The following is a 7,557-nucleotide window of genomic DNA, read 5'->3' as shown; positions in this document are numbered from 1 at the left end:
TACAGCACGTGTAATATAAGTGTATAAAAGAAATTCACCCCGTGTATTGTCCAGGATCCATATACTTTCATTCAAATAACTCCAGAAGGAAAATAAAGTGGGGAGAAAGGGAAATCCGGATATGGGCAAAGTCCTGCCTGGATGCACGGAAGCGAGTCAATTGCTTGCAGGTTCCCCCAGCAGCCACGAAGACCCGTAAGGGGGAGACATGAAGAATGGTGGTGAATGGAAGCTGGGGTGGAAAGTCATGCAGACCCTTGAAGCCCAGGCTCCAAACTTTGGACTGATGCTCATTTCCACAGCATGATCCTCTCCAGAAGGCTCCAAGAGGCAGCACGGTCTGGGAGATAAAGCTCACGTTTGGAAGCAGAAGACCTGGACCGCGTCTGTGGCACCGCCACCGACTCACCCTCTGCCCGCCAAGGTTGGGAGGAGGCGCGGGGGTGGGAAGGCCCAGCTTCCTCTCTGCACGAGGCTTCTCAGTCTGGAAGATGGAGATAACACCTCCCATTAGGAAAGGCTTGGGAGGGCTTTGTGCACCATGAATGCAAAGGGCTACCAGGCGCTCGGAGCCAGAAACCAGCCCCTTCCGCGACAGTCTGCAGCAGCATTCTGCCTTCTGGTGCTTTCCAGTACCCACCCCCCACACACACACCGCTTCCCTGGAGAAAGTGTGGGCCCTGGCAAATAGGGTATAGCTTCCCCAACAATTTCGGATTCCTGCTCTGCTGTGTTTTGCTTTCCCAGGAAAGCACAGGCCAGCCTGTTCTCTCTGGGGAGTCTGTCCCTGGAGACGGGCAGCCAGCTTGCCCCTGCTGTGCTGCCGAAGCTTGTCCTCTGCCCTGCCCTCCTGCGGAGCTTCTCCGAATCCAGCAGGGTTTCTCCTGGGACTACCCTCCCCCGCCACCGAAATGGTAACACTTCCACAGAGAAAAATATAGCAAGCTAGGTGGAGTTTGGGACGATCAGATGCAGGAGTATCGAAGAGGATACTGGGTCTGACAGCCTCATCGAGCTGTGTGGGTTCTCGGACTGGTGCTCGTTCCATTAACCCCAAGGGCAGGCGCCGTGCCCACTCCTTTCCCAGGATCAGCTTCCCGTAGAGAGAGGTTCCAATCCTGGGCCCTGGCTGACCCCGCCCAAAAACACAACCAACCGTGCAGGAGGCTCAGGAGGGGAGCGGGGCGCTGAGGATTTATAGACAGAGAAAAAGGAGTCCCTGTCATCACATAGCTTTTAACCAAGCTGAGTGACCTCTTCTTCTCTCAGGCTCAGTGTCCTCATTTGCAAAATGAGGTGGTCTTTTACCTGAATCTAGAGCCAACGCACACATGGCTGAGTCACTCTGAACATGGCACTTCCTTTAATTCATTCAACAAATAGTTATTGAGCATCTGTTACGTACCAGGTATCGTTCTTGGCACTTGGGAAACGTCAGCTACTGATGCCGAGGTTATGGATATCATCCTATTCAATGCCAGTGATTTTCACGTGGTGGGAAATTTTCCAAACACCGTGTGCCACCTCGAGGCCATTAGCTGCTCCCAACACAAAGACTAGGAAATACTTGGCTGCTCTCTCAGGAACGGGCGCACAGGTAACAAGGAATACTTTCCAGGAAAGTATCATTTCTGCTTCTAAGATATCATTTTCACAAGTACATTACGGCCATCTTCAAGGTCACTTCTAACCCAGCTTATTGTCCTTGAACACAGTCAGGCCTTTTTTTGGACTTAATTCTCATTTTTCCCCATGCTACTCAGAGGGTATCAAAACCTTGCTCCTTATGAAAAGCGGCACTTCCTTTCTATGACCCAAAACTGCTGTCTTGACCCTTCAGGGAGTATTCACTCATCTCGTGAGTGCAGAGCGTAGCGTTCTTCAGTCATGCACAAGCTCACGCTAGGTCCTTGAGGACTTGCAGCCTGGAGGGACGGAGACGAGCAGATGGTCGTGGGTCAGAGAAGGCCCGTGGGGCTCTGGGAACACGAGGGCAGGTGTCAGACCCGTACAGCTGTGGAAGTGGGCCAGGTAGAAAATGGCAAGAACATTTTTGCCAAAGAAACTGAGCTGTGGAATGTGCTTCAAATTGTATAAATGTGATGGAGGTGAGAGCCCACTGGGCTTCGAGTCATTCCATCAGGAATTAGGATACAGTCTATAGCTTACAAGACATGTGTGGCTTTGGAGAATTCTCTTAACTTCCCAGAGCCTACATTTGCTCAGCTGTCAATCAAATAGGAGCTAATGTGTAGCATTTATCATATGCTGCCACGAATGGCTGTTCTAAGTGCCTTATAAATGTTAACTCATTTCAGACTCACAATGACCCAATGAGTTAAGCTGCATTATTAGTTCCATTTTATAGACGAGAAAAACGGGACACCGAGAGGTTAAAGCCAAAAGTCTTTGGAGTTGGTAAATGGTGGCAAGAGGCTGGACCCAAGTGTTGGGGCACCAGAGCCCACGCACTTGACCACCAGGCCATCCCACCTTTCAAGGAGAAGGTAACGTGCCTACCCATGGAGCAATCAGGAGATGCAAACACACCTTTAGAGACTCCAGAATGGAAGAAAATATTTTCATTATGATATTGGTTATGAAAACATATTTAAGGCTGAGTCAAGAACATCCTCTTCCATCAACTACCAAACAGCTAGCAAGGACATTAAAGGTGAGAAATACAAACCCACAACAAACAGCATCGTACTGAGGAGCTCCAGATGAGAATTTCCTGGTCCATGTTGGCTCGCACTCCACAAAAACATGCCCCTTTGGATTCATAGGGGCACGCTGCCCTGTATCGCACTCTGGGCCTCTGACACTCACCCCCTCCAAAGCAGACGCGAGAGGGCTTCTCCCAGCCCCGCTTCGCAAAGTCTCCCTCCTTGGGAAGAACTTGATCATTTATGTCAAGCACAGAGACCAGGGCCTCCATCAAGCCCCAAAGATGGCACTGAGCATTTGGCTGAAAAAAACAGATACATGAATGAGCCCCACAGTCCACCAACCCTATTAGGAAAAATCCCACCCATGTTAAGGACAAACATACCCAAAACGAAAAAGACGATTGCTAAAGCTTTTGCGCTGGAGGCACACGCCATTCTAAAATACAGCACACGTGGAAAGAACCTCAGTGTAGCTCAGGGAATGGTGATATTGAACCCAGCTCCACTGGACCCATCCTACCGAGCCTCAGAGAAGGAATAATCCAAGGGAAGTGTTATGGGTTGAACTGTGTCCCCCCAAAAGTTGTCAAAGTGCTGAGCCCCAGTCCCTGTGAATGTGACCTTATTTGGAGATAGGCTCTTTAAGGAAGGTGATCAAATTAAAATGAGGGTAGATTCTAATCCACTGTGATTGCTGTCCTTATGAAAAAGGGAAATGTGGACACTCAGCACAGAGGGAAGCAATGTGGAGACCCAGGGAGGGCACCATGTGGAGATTGAGGTAATACAGCTGGGCACCAAGGAGTACAAAGGATGGCCAGCAAACCACCAGAAGCAAAGGGAATGATATGGAAAAGATTCTTCCCCAGGGCCCTCAGAAAGAACCAACCCTGCTGGCACCTTGAGCTTGGACTCCTCGCATCCAGAGCTGTGAGACAGTGGATGTCTGTTGTTTAAGCCCCCCAGTGGTACTCTGTTATGGCCGCCCTCAAAGACTCACACAGGAAGTAATGGCAAAGTGACAAACCTTCCCACAGCTCACCTCAGCCTGACAACCGGCCCAGCCAATCTCCCAAGGGAAAGGAAGAACTCAGCATTTCCGTGCGGGCAAAATGGGCGGGCTTTCAGAGAGGCTTGGTCACGCCGACACAGCCTCAATGAGCTAGTCCAGGCCTGGCTGAAATAAGGTCTGAGGGTAGGGGGTATTACCACTCCAGAAAGAGTTCAAGTACCAGTATTGACAGGTCTCTTTCATGAAGCAACAGCAAAGTTGCTCGAACAATAACAAAACTCACCGTTCGAAAAAAATTCTAATAAACTCTGAATATGGCTGTGCGGAGCTAGGGATAGAGGCCTGCAAGAGGGGCACAAGGGTGGAGGAGGCAGAAACATTCACTGCTTCCTAAGGAGCACCATAGACCTTAATACCCTAGAGTCCCCACAGAATCCAAAAGCCCAGAATCTGAAGAGGACCCTAGAAGTTACCTTGTTAGGAGTATGCTGGTAAGGTTCACACATTCACTTATTCATCCATAGACTTATTCCACAAATCTCTTAGCGCCTCCTATAGCCCAGGCACTGTGACACTATGTAACAATTACATTAGCAAACTTGGCTGAAACTAACAGAAATCCAATTCAGGCCAAGGAGGGTTTGGTCCAATGCACAGGACCACTGTGTGATCAGTTGTGCAGGTTGTTCACTGTACAATCCTAGAAGATGGCCTGTGAACATCAATTGCTATATTCCAACAATTTTCTAGAAGATGGCAGAAAAGTGTCTGATACTAACAATATTGATATAATAGAGCAATTTCCTGATAGATGGAAGTAAATCATCTTAAGAAAGGGAGATTTCTTCAAGTTCACCCAATCGCCCCATGTGGGCTGGCCCTGCCATGACCACAGCCTAGAAAAAGCTGGGAAATAGCTGGGTCTTAGGTATTCCTGGTATTGGGAGTGCCAAAGTGTTTCCATCTCCTACCTCTGCTTTTGTCAGAATATCAGCTTGACCCTTGTTCATTAGCAGAAACAAGGTTATCAACAGCTCTGAGATCCTACAGCTAATAGTGTCAGCTCTCAGAAAGAGAGAGAGACTCTCTAATGCAGGTGTTGTAAGCCTTAAAAAAAAAAAAGCCCTAAAAGGTTAAAGGATCTAGTGGTCCAATCTACAGTGGGGGTTCACTCCTGAACTGTGGCCATAAAAAAAAAAAAGCCCTAAAAGGTTAAAGGATCTAGTGGTCCAATCTACAGTGGGGGTTCACTCCTGAACTGTGGCCAGAGGGGCAGCATTTTGATGGGCCCAGAGTGGATCACGTGCCCAGGAGGAAAGAGCTAGGTATGGCCACAGGGCCACAGCCACGTCAGAATAGGAATCCCCATGGGAGCCTTTGGAGCAGGAGGGGCAGTTCCCCTGGAAAGAGGGGTATGAGGCAGAAACAACCCCAAAGAAGTCTACCACCATAGCTAAAGCTACTATGAACCCTTGGTAGGACTGAGCACCGTGCAAAACAACCTGCACACACATGGAATCATTCCAGATATAAATACATACATGCATGCATTGTGTCACTCAATCCTCTCCGCAATAGACTGGCTAGCCACTCCCATTGTACAGATGAGGAAGTGGAGGCTTAGAGTCGTTGAGTAACTCTGCCCAAGATATATAACAGATCAGAAGTGGAAGGGTTGGGATCCCAATCCAAGGCTTCCTACAGCCCAAACCCAGGTTCTTGATCCCTCTGTTGTGTTATTTAAAGAACTCCCAGCCCTTGAGAAGCTTATGGTTCAGTGATTCTTTCATTCATCAAAAAAATGTCTGTGGAGTACCTACTAAGTGCAAGCACTGTTCTGGGCACTGGGGGTAGAGTAGAATGATGAATAGGATAAAATCCCTGCCCTCAAGAGGCTTATGGGGTGTGATGGGTGGAGGGGGCAGAAGGTATGGACAGTAAACGGATGAACAGATACTGCCACTGAGGAGTCACTCCAGGGAAGGTGCGAGGTAGTATCAGAATTGCCTGGGCTTATTTTCCAAATTTAACAAATTTCCCATTTCCAAGAGATTCTAATATGTTCTCGCCTAAGAACATGCGCACCTCCCTACACACACACTCAGAATCACATTTTAAGGAGTTACTGTTGCTTAGGGCAAAGTGTTCCATCCCAAGGAAATGCATGGGGATGAAAAATGAAAAATTCAAAATTCAAGGCAGTGGCTCCTTGGAGCCAGCGGCAGGAGGGGGGATGAGATTGGGGGTCTCCCAAATAGATCAGCAGTGCTTATAATTTTAAACTGGGTGTCTCGCAGAGGAGAATTTCTTAGAGTTTCCCTGTATTTTTCCAAAATAGTTGATAATAATTGTTTAAAGGGCCTATGCTGAGTGTAGTGCTGAGTTTCCTCCAGGCGACTACTTCTCAACCCTCTCTGCTCCGCAGATCACCTCCTTGGCTCCCCCCCGGAGAGCTTGTGGCAGATACGAGCCGATGGGTGGTTAAGATAAGATGGGGAGTTGAGCCCTGTCGCTAGAGATTAGCGTCGGCATGAACAGGGTGCAGCCCAGGTGAGGATGGCTTTTCAACGTTCCACGGGATCCTCATGTGCAGCCAGAGTGCTCTGGCTTCTCCAACTCCCACCTCCCAAAACCTCAGTTTCCCTCTCTGTAAATAGGGATACTGTCTCCATACTGAGTATGATGGTTACGAGGCTGCACTAAGGTAATGCATGGAAAGCCCTCAGCACAGGAACTGCCATAGAGTAAAATCTAGGTAAATGTTAGCCATCATCACTATTATCTGCAAACACACCCCATCTATGACACGGAGCCTGTCCTGCCCGCCTTGACAAGGACAAGTCAAATCTCACCTCTGCCATGAAGCTTTCCCAGTCTCCTCCTGATCGGACTCGGTTGGGGCAAAGCACACGGTGTTGTGGGATCAGGGAGCTCCGTGATGACTTGCCACCTGATCTGTCTGGTATTGCTGTCATTTGTTTGTACGCCTTTTTGGTCACCTATCAGCTCTCCTGTTGCCTCCTGCAGTAGAGACAAGAGATGTGCCCCCCAGCTCCTCCCTCAAGGAAGGGCTTGATGCCCAGCCACAGGAGGTGCCCAGAGAGGCCACGGCCAGGGCTTGAGACTTCTTCTCTATCATTTTCTGACGACTTACACTCACTACACATGTGATGGGAAATTGTATGGCAACTAACCAGGGAACTATCTTCTCGACCTTCTCTGGCTTCTGTATAAACAGGCAGCTTCTGGAGCTCTTCTTCTCTAAGAGAAACTGCTACACAGTGAGGACAGAGTAAAACCTTATTCTATGGACCTGGCTTTGCACCAATTCTGTCTATCCCTGAAACACTTTTTCCCCACTGTCATGGAAATGGGCACAAAGATCACTTTGTCACACCAAGTGTTATTTAACAATAGCATTTGTAAGGTAGGTACCTGTTCCTGTTAACATTTCACAGCTCAAATGCAGCCCCTCCCAAGAACTTTTCAATCCTAGAAAGAACTGAGTTACAAGCAAATAAAGAGAAGGTTCTTAAACTGTAGGGAAAGAGAGAGACATCCTCACATCCCCCTCCCCAGTCCCTCTTCTCTTAGATCTCTTTGTGAATTTTGTTACATCATCTGGTTGTGACTCGTCTTCAAGTCACACAGGAGGAGACTGCCTGACACACAGGAGGCTCATGACTTGTGGTTGTGATTGTCTTTGGACCATTTCTGCCAGCTATAATGGGGACGCTGGAGCTGGCGGGTGGGGGTGGGGGGAAGTAATGACTTCACAAAGGAATAAAGCTTTTCTCACCTCCCCTGTGGTGCGGTGTATCCGATTATGCACATAATCAAACACACTCCTCTGGAAGGCAATTCTCTCATGAACAC

General features: G+C 48.6%; 1 long non-coding RNA gene across 2 annotated transcripts; it reads right to left on the bottom strand.

Annotated features, from left to right (window-relative positions):
* Positions 1-2,867: 2,867 nt before the first annotated feature.
* LOC118355989 lies at positions 2,868-7,338 on the bottom strand. 2 transcript variants are annotated; one of them, XR_004819338.1, is made up of 4 exons: positions 7,117-7,338; positions 6,876-6,955; positions 6,534-6,702; positions 2,868-2,968 (listed from the first exon to the last, which is right to left on the bottom strand). It is a non-coding gene; the product is annotated as an uncharacterized LOC118355989 (long non-coding RNA). The 2 variants fall into 2 exon arrangements; XR_004819337.1 differs by lacking the exon at positions 6,876-6,955.
* Between the last annotated feature and the right edge of the window lie 219 nt (positions 7,339-7,557).

The sequence above is a fragment of the Zalophus californianus genome, chromosome 10, assembly GCF_009762305.2.
Source record: "Zalophus californianus isolate mZalCal1 chromosome 10, mZalCal1.pri.v2, whole genome shotgun sequence".
Classification (NCBI taxonomy): Eukaryota; Metazoa; Chordata; class Mammalia; order Carnivora; family Otariidae; genus Zalophus; species Zalophus californianus.
This window is presented reverse-complemented; position numbering and strand designations above follow the sequence as displayed.